The following is a 16,258-nucleotide window of genomic DNA, read 5'->3' on the forward strand; positions in this document are numbered from 1 at the left end:
GCAGAGCTGAGAGATGCCTGGCCTCCCCTCACCCCCACTAGATTTAACATTCAGAGCAGCATGTGGATCGGGCAGGATGACTTGCTCGGAGCCCTCGCCAGCCCAAGCCATGTCAAATGCAGCTGCTATTTCCAGCAGCTTCTCTACCAGAGAAGCGCTGTCACATCTGATATGGCTGAATCCATGATTTTGGAGGATGAATGTGCAGTCAGCAATGGCTAAACAACAAATACTAGAAGAGTCGCTGGGAGCTGGGGAGGAAGGGAAAGGGGGAGACCCCTTAGAAGCTTAACCCTTGATACAATTATCCAACTTCAACCCCAAGGACTGACGGTGGGAAAGGTGGAGGGACAGGTGGCATGATCCTTTTAGGAGAAACAAAAGTGGGAGAATAGCAAAAGAACAGACAGAGGGAGCAAACGAACACTGCACGCCTCATTTCACAAGGAATTTGGAGTCACCTACAAGATCAAATACATGGCAGCAAAACTGAAATATGTAACTAAGAAATCAGAGGAGTGATAAATAATGAACGAGGAACAGTGTGTCCGGCAGAAGTAGGGATGGAAAGTGGGCTGAGTTAGGGCTCCGAGTTCCAAACCACCTCCCGGAGAGGGGCTGCCGTCAGCTGTGTCGGAGGCATTTGGCAGTTATCGTGTTACTCAGGTGTTCTCTGGCCTGATTGCATCAGCTCACCAGAGCAAGGGAAATTAAAGGCCATCAAAGCTAGCACAGGTGCAGAAAACGATGGCTTACTCTCCTGGGCTTACTCTCAGCCTCCCTCTGAACCATCTACTGCCTCAACCTCCACCCCAGGCTACTTCCCTCTTTCATTTCCACTCCCGCAGCCTGCGTTTCCTCGCAGGTCTGCTCCTCAGCCTGATGTCTTTGCCAGCCTGAGTGTAGCAGGCATAAAGATTCAGGAACCTCCACTCCAGTCAGCTCCAGTGCAATGACACCAGAGGAGTGTCACCACCAGGCTGGACAGAGAGGTGTCCCTTGCCCTGGCATTTCCTCTAACATGGTGCTTAGAATATCACCACCACCACCACCCCATGAGTCTGGGAGCTCTGACTGCAGGAGCCAAGGCACCCACCTCTGGATTTCCAGGGCCCAGCCCCTAGCTGCTGAACCAAACAGCAGTGACATTCAGCCTTGTGACTCATGTCTCTGCAGTGACAGTGCCCAGGGGCCCGGGCTGCTCTGCAGACCACAGGCTCAGATGGGATTCCATCTCTGTCTGTTCTCTGACGACGAATGTCTCCAGAGCAGCTCCGGGCTCTGGTGCTGTCCATGGTCTGGACAGTTCTTTTATTGGCCATCAAAGGGAGAGAAATCATCAAAACTGTGCATTCTCAATGGGACAAAAAAAAAAAAAAAAAAAAAAAAAAAAGCTACTTAGGGAGCAAAAGCTACCTTAGCTATTGTAATGATTTTTGGCCCTTCCACAGGCCACAGCACATATGCAGTCTATCTGAGGCATGAAAATTTCATGGGATTAGGAAGAAAAGGTCTAAAAAGGCTCACCACGGCAGTAATTATGAACAAAATACCAAGAAACACTGGTCCATACAACTCATGTGCATGAGAGCCCAGCTGGTAGGCACCTCCCAGCTATGCCTTCATTTCTCCAAAGAATAACCAGAGGTTCAGGGAGGTCATATGACTCACCCCAGGCCACAGTGGTGGCCCTGAAATCGGCCTCAGACCTGGTGCTAGAGGTTCTACCAGAAGACACCTTCCATGTGTGGGATGTTTGTCTTGAGGCACTCACGTTTGTTGTTTTTATTTCGATGTTTGTAAGCAAAAAATTTTCCTTTTCTAAAAATGAAATTAAGTTCTATAAATATTCATTGCTAAGATGGTATTTCTCTCAACACCATCTCTTTAAAATTCCAAACTGGACTTCCTCTTTGGAGTTCAAAAACTTGTCTTCTCTTTGGATTTCCAAATTTACCAGAGCTTAATAATTCATAAATTCAGCTGGGCATGGTGGCTCATACCTGTAATCCTAGCACTTTGGGAGGCTGAGGCGGGTGGATCACCTGAGGTCGGGAGCTTGAGACCAGCCTGGCCAACATGGTGAAACCTCATCTCTATTAAAAATTAGCTGGGTGTGGTGGCAGGCACCCATAATCCCAGCTACTCTGGAGGCTGAGGCAGGAGAATCATTTGAACCTGGGAGGCAGACGCTGCAGTGAGCTGAGATCATACAACTGCACTCCAGCCTGGGTGATAGAGTGAGACTCCATCTCAAAAAAAAAAAAAAAAATCATACATTTACTCAAGAGGTGCATACATCGAGTAGGTACTAGGCATGAGGCACTGAAGCCACAGAGAGGAATTAGACACAAAACCTGCCTTCAAGGGGTTTCCAGTCTACAGGGAGGTGGTGCCCAGGGCTGGGCCCACTCTGAGAAAAGGTGAGCTCGGAAGGCTGCAGGGTGCAGAGAGGAAGTCTGGGTAAGTGCAATAGGCTTTGCAAAGGGAATCCCTCTGAACTGAAACTGAAAGGCAGGGCAGGTGTTCCCCGTTGGAGCAGATAGAGAGAGAATCTAAACAGAAGGGCTAATATGTGCAAGGGGACATGTCTGAGGGAGCTTGAAGGGTGGAGGAGCTAACAGTTCTCCAGGGAGAATTTATGTCCAAGTAGCCACCACCATTATTGGGTCCTCCTTCTTCTGACCAAAGAAACTGAGCAGAACAAATCTAATCCTCGTTTAACCTGACAGTCTGTACAAGTGTGATCCCATACACTCATGGAAACATCGAAAGTGGGCAACATCCCATAGATAGACTGTTTATAAAGGTGAGGAAAGGTTCAGGGAAATCAACAAGGGAAGCTGAAGCCCCTGGGATTGACAGTAACAGAGAACTGTTACCATCTCTCCAACTAAGGAGGCCAGGGGAGACACCCGTTGTCAGAAACCAGGGAAACTGCTGGCTCTTGGAGGAGCTGTGGCCCACAGCAGCCCAACAGGGAGGGGACCAAGTCGTCTCCTCCAGACTCTGACCCACCCATCTCCTGCTGGTTCCTCCTATTGTCTGCATCCAATCAGAACTCAGAGGCAAGGAGGCCACTGGTGAAATTTACAAGTTGAGTCTCCCATGGGTGGAGAATAGATTTGGAGGGGCAAACAGAAAACACCCACACATGGACAGCCATGGGAGACATCTACTTATTTTTGGAAACCTACTCTGCATATGATCTCTGTTCTGGTGACACACACACTCCATGTGCTGAGACTTGACCACTTAGCAACAAGATGGTCGTGTGACTCAGACCAGGGCAAAACCCATCCATCCATCCATTCATTCATTCATTCCAGGCATGGCACTGAATAAGAAGGATATGTCCGTGAACAAAACAGACTTCCTTCCTAATGGAGTCCAAGCCACCGGAGTGCTCCCATAATATATGCCAAGCCAGTCATTCCGAACCTAGCTCTGGAACCTCTGTGGACAACAACAGGAAAGAGATGCTCTCTTTCTGTTGGCCTTGGAGTTGAGAGGATGCAGGTCTGGAGACCCATAAGCCAGCCAGAGGGCAGCAGAGTGAGGATGGCTTCAATCCATCCAAGGTCCGTGGTGCAAAAGCACTCCTGGCTCTAGTTGAGGGGAATATTTCTCCACCGAGCCACACCCCTCTCATCTTCCAGAGATTTCCTGGGACCACCAGGATCGGATCGGGAACACGACACTTAGCACGCTGGCACTGTGATTGGGAATAAGAAGGCAGTGCTGGGTTTTTTCTGAGTAAGAACACATTACCCACACTGAGTGACCCACAGGAAAACGAGGAGGAAACAATTACTTTGAAGCCTGAGGATAAGATAAATATAAGCTCAGATCATAGGCTTTCTGAAGAGGAGTGGCGCTAACCGGCAGCCAGCAAGAAGGGATCTGTGACAGAGTTGAGGAAACGTCCCTGGCTCTGTGTGGGTTTAATGAGACATGCTCACGGGAGGCTGGCAGGAGAGCAGAAAAAAGCAGGCGAGGCAGGGAGGAGCTCCGGGTCTCAACCCGACTCTGCCTCTAATGGGCTCTGTGACTAGCGGTAAGTCATTTATTCCCCACTCAGGTTTCACCCTCCTCAACTGCTAAATTTAAAAAGCAGATGGCTGGGCACGGTGGTTCACACCTGTAATCCCAGCATTTTGAGAGGCCAAGGCAGATGGATCACTTGAGACCAGGAGTTCAAGACCTGCCTAGACAACATGATGAAACGCCATCTCTACTAAAAATACAAAAATTAGCCACGTGTGGTGGTGTGTGCCTGTAGTCCCAGCTACTTGGGAGGCTGAGGCCAGAGAATCACGTGAACCGGAGAAGCAGAAGTTGCAGTGAGCTGAGACCATGCCACCGGACTCCAGCTTGGGCAACAGAATGAGACTACATCTCAAAAAATAAAATAAAATAAATTTAAAAACATAAAAATAAAAAGTAGATAGTTGTAAGTGGTGTTGGGGTATGGGCACAGAGAAAGGTGAGGAAAAGCAGCAGGCAGCATTGTGGTTAGACTTCTGTGCAAGTCCTAATTCAATCTTTTAAAGCCATGTGACATAAGCAAGTCAATTTCTAAGCCTCAGTTTTCTCATCTGTAAAATGGGCATTACAGCACCTACCATAAGATAAACAACGATGTAAGTGATGTCCAGCACATGGGAGAAGCACGAGAAAAGCGAGGCAATATCACTGAGAAGGGGTCCATCTAAAAAGGTCAATACGACGCCTTCCAGTCCAAAAGCCTAATACTTTGGGAGCTAAGGAACGGCAGCACTCTTTGAAGAAGGTGGAAATTCCTTCCACTCCCAGGCTCGCTACTGAACAACAGGGTTCTCTCACCTTGGCCTAAACACAGCACCTTTCATCCTCTCAATTTTCAGCTGTGAAAACCTTGAAAACTATTAGACCATTTGTCTGGATTTCTGGATTTGCAGGTCACAGGCATCGTTGAACATAGAGCCACATTAGTAAAACGCAATAATGAGTGGATTTTTTTTCATTTAAATGCTGCTTTTTAAGATCATTATCGGCCGGGTGCGTCAGCTCATGCCTGTGATCCCAGCACTTTGGGAGGCCGAGGCAGGCGGATCACGAAGTCAGGATATGAAGACCATCCTGGCTAACACGGTGAAACCCCATCTCTACTAAAAAAGAAATACAAAAAATTAGCTGGGTCTGGTGGCGGGCGCCTGTAGTCCCAGCTACTCAGGAGGCTGAGGCAAGAGAATGGCATGAACCCAGGAGGCGGAGCTTGCAGTGCGCAGAGATTGTGCGCCACTGCACTCCAGCCTGGGCGACTGAGCGAGACTCCGTCTCAGAAAAAAGAGCATTATCTCTCTCTGTCTTACCATTGTTTTGTTTGTTTGTTTTTTTGAGACGGAGTCTCGCTCTGTCGCCCGGGCTGGAGTGCAGTGGCCGGATCTCAGCTCACTGCAAGCTCCGCCTCCCGGGTTTAGACCATTCTTCTGCCTCAGCCTCCCGAGTAGCTGGGACTACAGGCGCCCGCCACCACGTCCGGCTAGTTTTTTGTATTTTTTAGTAGAGACGGCGTTTCACCGTGTTAGCCAGGATGCTCTCCATCTTCTGACCTCGTGATCCGCCCGTCTCGGCCTCCCAAAGTGCTGTGATTACAGGCTTGAGCCACCGCACCTGGCCAGTCTTACCATTGTTAATACACTGATGGAAAATTCACAGAAGTCCAGTTCCTGAGTCCTGATTCCTGAGACTGGAGACTTTCTTAGCCTTAAAATACTTTCCAAGAAGACCATCATGGGGGCCAGAGAAAAGGCAATGGACAGCCACACCCATCTCCACCACTGAAGCTGCCTGTGCTCTCAGAGAGCACTCTCTGTAGATCAGAAAGATGAGGACTGTTTTCCCTGTAGCCAGTAGATACAGGGGCTATTCTACGTGTTGCACCTCAAACCAAATCTATGATGGTCAATATTATTAGTCCATTTTAGAGATGAGAAAACTGAGGCTCAAAAATCCTGAAGTGACTTGCCAAGGCAACACAGATATACAGCATCAGTAACAACACCTGATAAGGCCTGTATTTGAGCCCAGTACTAGCTTACCGGAAAACCTGCATTCTTCCAAACATGTCAACATGTCGTCTCTTCAAAGGATAAAACAAGCAGCACTCCACGTTGGCATACATGGGTAATGTCTCACTCAGTTTGGGCTGCTATAACAAAGTACCATAGAGTGAGTAGCTTATAAACAACAGAAATTTATTTCTCACAGTTCTGGATACTGGAAGTCCAAGATCAGGGTGCCAGCATGGCTGGGTTCTGGTCAGGGCCCTCTTCTGGGGTGCAGACTGACACCTTCTCCTTGTGGTCTCATATGGTGGGCAGAACATGGGAGAGCACTCTGGGGTCTCTTGTACAAGAGGGCACTAATCCCATTCATGAAGATTCTCCCCCATGACCTAATCACCTCCCCAAAGCCCCACCTCCTATTACTATCACACTTGGAGTTAGGACTTCAACATATGAATTTTGGAGGGATGCATTCAGTCCATAACAGGTCGCCCACCCAAGGGAATGAATATTTGGGTGGGTAAGTCCTGATGTGCCTTAGAAAACATCGCTGCAGTGTCATGGACACAGATGATGAGGGTCCCTCCGCCTTCTGGGCTGCCACAGCTAGAAGACCAGCCCAGCGGCATCTGCAGCTTGCCCTTTTTTCCCTTGAGCCAGAAGCATCCAGCACCAGGACTGGATGTCTCCTCGGCTGACACCCGGAAGTGTGTGGGCTGTGTTCTTTATTCAAAAGACAGAAATGAACCAGATCCCAGGCAGCACGCAAGGGAGGTCACTGTGGTCAGAACAGACTCACAGAGAGAAGAATCCTCTGGAAAAGCATTAAGTGTTTATTTAACTGCTTTATGCCTCAGTGAATAACTAATTTGTTCCAAACCCCAGTGTTCTTGAGATGTGTTGATAAACGATGTTGCAAAAGCATCATGTTTCTCTGCTTTCCATGTGTTTTGCATTCACGGAGTCTGTGAGGAGAGTCTGTGTCTCTAACGGGGGCTGTAGATGCTGGGAAGCACTGCACAGAGGGCCCCTGAGTTTCTCTCATCAACCTCGGTCACTCCAACTCCCAGACTAGCACACAGTAGAGATGTAGAGATGAAAAAAAAAAAAGTTGGTGGGTTGACATGAAATACATTTAAATTTTAATCCCCAAAGTAAACATGATTTGAAAGGTAAACAGTAAGGCATGACTGGCATATACCAGGAGGAGTTCGAGCAGCGGATGTCAGGCAAAGGTGAACGTTTAAAAGGTTCATACAGTCAACCTTTAAACATTAGGAGGGCTTTGCTGTGTTTTCTAAATGTTCTGATTAGATATAAGTGTATGTGCAGATATAATACAGTCATGTGTCCCAATTATCTCTACATATGAATAATATATTTTAATATATTTGACAACTAAATATATTCATACATGTGAGGGGCACATAGAAGCTCTCGGGAAAATGGCCGCAGTCAGGGCCCAAGAAAACTTCTAGGAAAATGAAATTCCAACAGTTCATCATAAACCGTTCGACAAGAAGTCTCAAGAAGCCAACGCTGGAAAATGGGAAAGGCTCCCTGATAACTACCAGGTGATCAAAGGAACGCGAGACACAAGGTGCAGGCAGGAAACATTTTTAAAAGTTCTTCAACTCTACAGGAAGAGCGCAGAGGAGCAGAGGAAAGACAGGTTATGACCAAAATGATGCTGCCTGACCTAGGGTGTGTGGGGAACAAAATGAGGGATTCACTTGGGGCAGATGGTGGGTGGTCACGGATGGCAGGAGAAAGTGGGGTTTTTTGCTGCTGTTGTTGTTTGTTTGTTTGTTTTTACCTCAGCTGGTGGTTCTGTCTTCAGCAAATACAATGTTTTCCAAAGGAAAATGAGGAACAAACCTCCGTAAGCAGGAACAAGTTGGAACATATGAAAGATCCTACCAGGATTCGAGACACTGGCCTAGATGAACCCTCCACCTGGATCTGGCTGCAGAATCACACAGGAAATTTATCTTTTAACACAGATCATGGGAGAGAGGTCTGGATCCTGAAGATGGGTAAAGGCAGACTTCGTTTCCTAAAGGGAGCCAGGATGGGCCAGGTTCAAATCCTCGTACTAGTTCCAGCGTTACAGCCTTTCTGTCTCCCTTCCTCTTCCGGTGGGATCATGAGGCCTCTAGTGCTGGGGTTGTACCATCAGTGTTAAAAAGAGAAAAAGGTTATACCCGCCATTCAGAGCTACAGCCTTTCTACCCAGATGCCTGGTCAGTGCCTCCACCATCCCACACCAACAAGGACTGCCTTCCAACAATGGATTTCACCTCCAAACTGGCTCTTTCCAGGATCGCCCTTCTCAGGAAATGACACCACAATCTAATGCAATTGCTCCAGTCAGAGACCCACGAGCCATCCCTGACTCTTCCCTTCTCTTTATCTGCACATTGACTTCCAGAATAAATCCTGAAACCTCTGTCTTCCCTTCACTTCCATGCCTAGAACTCAAGTCTAGCCACCGCCACCTTCCCCTGCATCACTCCAGTGATCGCTGACCTGGTTCCCCACTAAGACTCAGCAGAGCTGCCAGAGGGACAGCCTCAAAGCATATGTTTTGCATTATATTTAAATCTAAACTCTCTATCCTGCAGGTGTGCCTCTGCAAACCCACCTGCTACTGTTCTCCCCACTGTGCATGACATTCTAGCTCCTCTGGCCTTCCTTTAGTTCCTGGAACACGCAAGCTTTCCCACCTCAGGATCTCAGGACACGTGATCCTCCAAGAACTAAGTTCTCTTCCACCAGCTGCATCCGCCCCCAGCACTGGGCCTGACTGGCTCCCCTTCCGGCAGCTGTATCTCAGGGACGCCTCCTCCCACCACTCTCCGTATCACTAAGCACTTCATTTCCAAATCCTAATGCATAATTATTTGTCCATTTACTTGTCTGTCTGCCTCCGCAACTAGAGAGTCAGCTGCCTGGGAGAGGAAATGATGGATCCGTAAGCTTAGGCCTGAAGAAATCCTCAGGATAGATAGTGGAGGGAGAGAGGGGAGAGAATTTCAGGTACAAGAAATTGCATGAGTGAAAGCACAGCCGTGGAACAGCATCCATAGAGAGGAGCAGGTCCTGGAGGAGGGCGGGAAGGAGATGGGGTTGGAGATATAGGCAGAGGAACCAGGAGACCTCAGATGGCCAGACTGGGAGCTCCTTCTCAAGACCCACACTTGTTAAGATGCCAGTCCAGGGAGAAGCCAGAATTATTTGTTTGATGTGTCTGACAAAAGGGATATTACCGTGTAATTACCATCCTCCCCCGACTACCCCTCTGCCACCTGTTCAGAGGAGAGTAATACAGTGTGTATGTCATCTGGAGGACACAGCAGCTTCCAAGACAGGTCACTATTACCAGTAAGGACCAAAGGGAACCATTTCTGAGAAAGGACAATAAAGTTGCCCACCAAAAAGGCATTGGTGTTCCAGGACTTTAACCCAATCCCATTGAGCTGGGTCCACATTCCAGCAACCTCTCTTCCCTCTGGACCCACAGAGTAGGCAGAGCTGAGCTTCCTCCACAAAATGGCAATACTTACTCCTGAACATCCATCATCTGACAAGGCAGGAAGGGGCAATGGTTAAGAGTCTGGACTCAAGCCAGGCTCCTGGTTTGGTCACTCTATGGCCATAAGAGATGGCCATGAAACAGTTACCTAACCTCCCCATGGGGCCAAGTCTTCGCCTGTAGCATGAGGTCACTAACAGCTTCTATCTCACAGAGCTATTGTGAAGATCCAATGAGCAAATTGCTACCAAAGGAAGGCACATTTATCCCCACTGTGCAGCGGGGTAAACTGGGGTCCAAAGAGGTGAGTAATTCAGCCGAGGTCACACAGCTCTAAGTGGCAGAACCGGTGCAGTCCCATCTCAGAGCTCCAAGCTCCTGACCTCTGAGCCATAGCGACCTGCTCAGCTTTCAGATGGAGCCTCACCCGGACGGCCCCACCATCCAGCATGGAGACCCCAGCACACAAGCAGCTCTGAAGGTGGTTCCAGGACACTGAGTAAAGCGTATTGTACTTCAGCTCAGTTAAGTATAACCACATCCTGAGCACAGCCAAAACTAGGTCAAAAAAAATATTTCTGGGATTTAAAAAAAAAAAAAAAAAAAGCTGCAGGACTATCTTAAACGTTTCTCCCATCATTTGCAGCCGAATGATCTCCAATGAAGGGCTTCATACTCTTCTTCTTCCCCCTCCATGTCACATCACTGTGGCTAACTGGAATGAACTGGTTCCGACTGGCAGCCCACACACCCCCCACATAGCTGGCTTTCTCCAGGCACAGCAAAGTGAGCTAGGGACAGAATCAGCTGCTACCTCTGAGGGGCGCAGACATACTGTTGTTCTGCCTCTGTCACTCATTCCACAGAATGGATGTGCCCCCCACCCCACCCCTTCCTCCCTCTGTCCCGCTGCCCTCCAGCCCCTACCCCTCTCCAAATGTCACAACTACTTGACAATTCCAGTCTACAGAGCCCCAAAAACTCTAACCTCTACCTTTAGTCACTCTGTTTTCCCATTTTGTAATCCCACCCCACAACCCTCTCATTTTACAGATGAGGAAACTGAGGCCCAGACAGCAAAATAGATTGTCTCAAGTCCCACAGTCCATTGGTGGTAGACCAGGGCAACAGCCCAGGGCTCCGAAGACTCAGACTGGTCATCTTCCTGCCTCACCAGGAGGAGGTCCTAGGGATGCTTGGGTGTATTGATTTCCTGGGGTTCTCTTAACAAATTTACACAGACTTGGTGGTTTCAAACCACAGAAATTTATGTGTCGCAGGTCTGGAGGCAGAAGTCTGCCATCAAGAACTCGTCAGGGTAGCACTCCCTCTGAAGGCTCTAGAGGAGAGCCCTTTCTTGCTTCTTCCAGTTTCTGGTGACTTCAGGTGTTCCTGGGCTTGTGGCTACATAATTCTAACTTCCGGCCCAGTCTTCACATCATCTTCTCCTCCTCTCTCTATGTGTCTCACCAAGGACAAGGACACTGTCACTGTATTTAGAGCCCACCAGGTACATCCAAGATGATCTTATCTTGCAATCCTTAATTATATCTGCAAGGAGCCTTTTACCAAATAAGTTCATATTCACAGGTTCCAGTGTTCAGGACACCAGTATGTTTTGGTTGGTCATCAATCAACCCACTATAATGAGTATCTTATTGGGGATTCCCAGTGCCTTTGGAAATCAGTAATTTATGAGGACCATGGTGGGTAAAGACTTTCAGATCAAAGTTACATCTGCACACACAGTGGAGCTCATGGATCTGCAGCGATGACCTGCCCCCAACTGGACACCAATACATATAGTCACAGGAGAGTCACTGGGATACAGAATGCCTGAATAAAGAGAAGAGCTGCTATTTATAGAAGCCATAGTGGGTAACAGGCATGGTGCTAAATCATTATACACATTGCCTTTCATCCTTACAGACTCTCTGTAATGTAAGTAGTAAGTAAACTCCATCAATTACTAGTTGGGTGCCTTGGGACAAGCAAATTCTCTAAGCCTCAATTTCCTCACCTTAAAAGGGTAACAATACTATCTGCATTGAGAGGATCTTGTGAGATAAAGCAGAAAATGTATGGGAAATGCCTAGCACAGTGGCACACACAGACACATACAGTACAAACTGATATCATCATTACTCCTCTCTTTATTCAGTGTCACTATCTGGTTTTTTAAAATCAATGTTATATCTCCTTTCATAACAGCCATGACCCCAAAACCTTCTTAAGGGGTGTAAACAGTAGTTATATACTTGGAGTGTTATTTTACACGCACGCAGGAAGTTTGTTGTTCAAAGGAACTCCTGGGGGACTCCTGCTGTAAGGCTTAAGATCCTCCGGCAGCATGAATATGAATCTGCCAAGGTATCTACTCTACTCATTTGTATTCCTGGTCATGTTCTAATTATTTAAGTGGGGCACAACTCCTGTCAGCTCAATGAATCTGTGTTTTCCAGCTTTGGCCGTATTCAGTCCCACTGACTGGTTACCTCATTCTCTGATTCTAAGACAAAGCCTGAATTAATTTAGAATATTTTGGCTCTCCCAACCACTACAACGTGACAGTACAAAGGGAAATTGAGAAGAAAATGAATTCTACTATTAAACAATGCCCAGGTGCAAAGAAATACAAATGCAGATACACACGGAGAAGAACCATTTGCTCACATTTGATTCCACAAGCTTTCAGCAGAAGCCTGCATGGCAGGTGGGAAAGATCACAGGCTTTGGAGTCCAGAAGCCATGGGTTCGAATTTCAGCTCCCCCTGTCCCAGCTGTGGTGTAAGGCCTAAAGTTAAGGATCAGTATGGCGGGCTGCCTTGGCATCTGGTGAAACTGGCAGGGCCTCAGATGGCCTAACTGAAAGTTCCCCTCCCTCCTCCGCTCCCATGGGTTAAGATCCCTTAGACAAACAACCCTACCAATCATGACACCAGCCATAGTTCCTGCTTATCCCTAAATAGCGTGTTTCAGTTCCCCCTCCAACCCACAAAGTTGTTAAAATAAGCCAATCAGATCCTCTTGTGGGACCCAGGGGGCACCCCCGCCAGTAAGCCTGCCTCCCACAGCCTGGCTTGCTCACTCTGATCCCACATGCAGTCCTCATGGGGACCAGCATGGCACGCAGTGTCTTCCCCCTGGGGCTGTGAGTATATGTGAAGAATAAACTATCAATCTCACCCGTCCAGTGTCAGGTGTCATAGGTGCAGCCAATCCCATATCCCACAACCCTAGGGCGAAATCCTTCCCTCACCAATGGAATGATTAAAGCACCAGCTGGTGTGCTGTATGAACTTCGCCATTCTCTGAGCAATGGTTTTATCAATTTCTCCAAGAAAGAATAAAAACTTCCTTGCCAAGAACCAAAACACAAAATCCTATAGTCTAACTACAGGTACTCCCTGGCCCCCCAAAATAAACATTAAAGCAAGGAAATAAATAACCCTTGAGAGTGGATAGATGATACACTCCCTTCCACTCCCTCACTTTCAAGCATAAACAACACTTAGATTCCTGAGAAGGGATAGGCTAGATCCCTTCTAACTCTTAACATCATTTGTGTTATTATTATTAACCAGTGGACAGGGGGGCACAGATTAAGACTATAAAGCTATCTACATAGGAAACACAAACACACATCAGAGAGTGGTACTTGGTGCAGGAAGAGCAAAAAGGATGCATCTCACATGCACAATCTAAATGATGGTTGCTGCCCCCCAAGCACTGTCTTAAGAAGGGTCTAGCAGCAGCAGGTCATGATTGATTAGTGATGCCTATGATTGATTTGTGATGTCTGCCATGGGCAGGCAGGTGGGCCAAGACAGTAGGCTGATGGCAGAGGTACCCTTCTGCCTCCACGGGAGTAAGGGTACCAGTCTTGCACACAGAGCCCTAGAGTTCTAGCCAGTCTCCTTCTAGGCACCTCAGTTTCTGTAAAATGAGAGAAATGAACTGATGAACATCTCTGTGATCTTACCCTCCTCTTTCTTGCCTGGTCTCCTTTAACCTAAGGAGTCACATCGTGGTGAGGGGCCTGGATGGGGTCACTGACCTCAGGAAGGAGAGAGAAGAAACCATACAGACCACGCTTTTGGCTAACTGTTTTTTTTTCCTGCCTGATAAACTCTTAAAATCCTACCAGGTCTGACCCCAAAGAAAGTCTCAGAAGCAAAGGAATTGCTATCAGCTGCATTTGCACTCTGCAACAGCAATTTCAGATGTAAAAATAACAGCCTTTGTTGCAGCAAGGCCTGGGATCTGGGCAACAAAACCAAGGAAACCAAGGCCTGTGCTGGGGCTCTGTGTCAGCTTTCTCCAGAATTACCCGTTGAGGGGGAGCTGCCCAGCTCTGCCACAGGCAAGAGGAAGACCAGGGAGCAAAGCCACAACCTCTTCTCCAAGGAGCAACTGAAACAGCAGCTGAGCACAGGAAGAGAAAATGGCCCAGGTTGGTGTCTCTTCATAAAGAGGCCCAGATCTCTTTTCAATAAAATGGCGTTTAATCGCTTTAAAGATTTTATTAAAAATTCCCCATGGACCAATTATCAGCAATGCTTCCTAGCCACGATCTGTCTAGCAATCATACCCAAGTCTTATGCCTCTGCCTGCAGATGCTCCCCGGCCTGCTGTCTCTCCTTGTCTTTGCCAGTGCATCAGTCTCTGTGTCTCTGACTCTGATTAGGCATATGTCCCCATCTCAGGCCTTGTCCCTCTGCAACTCCATCTCTCTCTACTTCTTGGTCTCTGCACCTCTGCTTTCTCCATGCCTATCTCCCTCTTTGAAACTGTCCTCCTCTTCTTCTCCATATGGCCCACTCTGTCTCTCTTTTTGTGCCATTCTCCTACCACCCCCTCCTCTTTAAGATCTTCTTTCTTTTTCTCTAGGCAGAGTCCTGCTGTCTAGGCATTCTTCTTATTCTTTCTGCCTTAAAGAAGTCTTCACCAACATGAAATGCCTGCTGCAGCCAGACAAAAATTCCTTGGAAGCACACCCTCTCAACCACTTTTACATAAGGCAACTTATTTGCAAAACATTATTACGATAATTAACAAAAACAGTTTAAAATGGCAATCAGCCTCTGGTCCCTGGAAGCAGCACATAGAAATTAGTCAGTATTCTCTCCTTGCCCCTAGACCCCAGGAGAAAATTCGCACACACACACACACACGCACAAGAGAGAGAGAGACAGAGAGAGGGAACCTTCTACCGTTCACTACAAATGGTGAACACTTAAAATGCTACCAAATTTGTGATTTCTTTTATTACGTCTTAAAAATAGAAGATACAGCAAGCTATACCTATGTTAAACTGTATATGTACATTTACATTTTATAAAACTATTTAGCATATGTCTCGCCAGGAGCACTACTTAAATGCAGTTTAGAGCATTTTTTCCATTGGCACAAAATTATATTCACTCAGTTACATAAGCAGATACTAAGCATCCATTGTTGGGGGGAGGTTGACAGATGAAAAAGAGACCATCCTTCCTCTAAACGTACTTAAACACAGAAGGAGGAAACTAACATCCAAACAGAACATCACGTATAATAAAGGTAGTAATAGAAGGGACACCTGAGGGATGTAAGCAGGAACGACACAACGACTTCCAAGCGTAGTTCCTGAAGGATGGGTTAGCCACTCCAGACCATCAAATAGGGGAAGGCATTGGCATTTGGATCAATGCCAAACTTTGAATTAATGCTTTATATTTTTCAAAACATTATTTGAAAATACGTTCCCCAGCATCCATCTGTTTTGATCCTCACAAGCACAGTGCCAGGCATGTTGTAGGCACCTGATGCAAGTTTGTCAACCACTAATGAAGGAGTGGATGACCTGGTCATCTCTGGGTGAGCAGGCATCTTGTCTTCTTATCATTTCAGGCTCAGCAGCTAGCCCATGGGTGGTTCCAAGCAGACCTCCCATACGTATGCACTGAATGAATCTCTGGGTGAGGCAGGAACTGGAGGCATCAGTAGCTCTATATGACAGATGATAAAACTAAGACAGAAAGGATAATCCCTTGGCCACAGTCATCTAGCTCATTAGGAAAGCTGTTGAAAACAGAAGAGCATTCATCTACTCCGAGATTCCATCCATCCAATACATGCATTATTCTCTTAAGTATTTCTAGATCCATCTCTAAGTTTTGCCTCACGGTCATGTCAAGAAATAGAAGAAAAAGCTCTAAGAATGAGAGTTTTCTGGCCAGCGTGGTGGCTCATGCCTGTCATCCCAGTACTTTGGGAAGTCGAGGTGGGCGGATCACCTGAGGTAAGGAGTTTGAGACCAGCCTGCCCAACATGGTGAAACCCTGTCTCTACTAAAAATATAAAACATTAGCCAGGCGTGGTGGCAGGCACCTGTAATCCCAGCTACTCGGGAGATTGAGGCAGGAGAATCCCTTGAACCCGGGAGGCGGAGGTTGCAGTGAGCTGAGATAGTGCCACTGCACTCCAGCCTGGGCGACAAGAGGGAAACTCCTTCTCAATATAAATAAATAAATAAATAAATAAATAAATAAATAAATAAATAGAATGAGAGTTTTCCAATCACCTTACCTAGAGTTCTTCTGCTCATGCCTTAGACCATTTCTAGAATCAAATGCTCCAATTCATTCATTCATTCAACAAGTGGTTTCTCATTCACAGACATCTACTTCCA

The 16,258-nt window shown here is 47.1% G+C and overlaps 1 protein-coding gene across 1 annotated transcript in view; it reads right to left on the reverse strand.

Moving 5' to 3' along the window:
• KCNQ3 (potassium voltage-gated channel subfamily Q member 3) overlaps positions 1 to 16,258 on the reverse strand; it is a 359,113-nt gene that overhangs the window by 292,170 nt on the left and 50,685 nt on the right. The window lies entirely within an intron of this gene.

This window comes from Macaca mulatta, chromosome 8, assembly GCF_049350105.2.
Source record: "Macaca mulatta isolate MMU2019108-1 chromosome 8, T2T-MMU8v2.0, whole genome shotgun sequence".
In the NCBI taxonomy this organism is placed as follows: Eukaryota; Metazoa; Chordata; class Mammalia; order Primates; family Cercopithecidae; genus Macaca; species Macaca mulatta.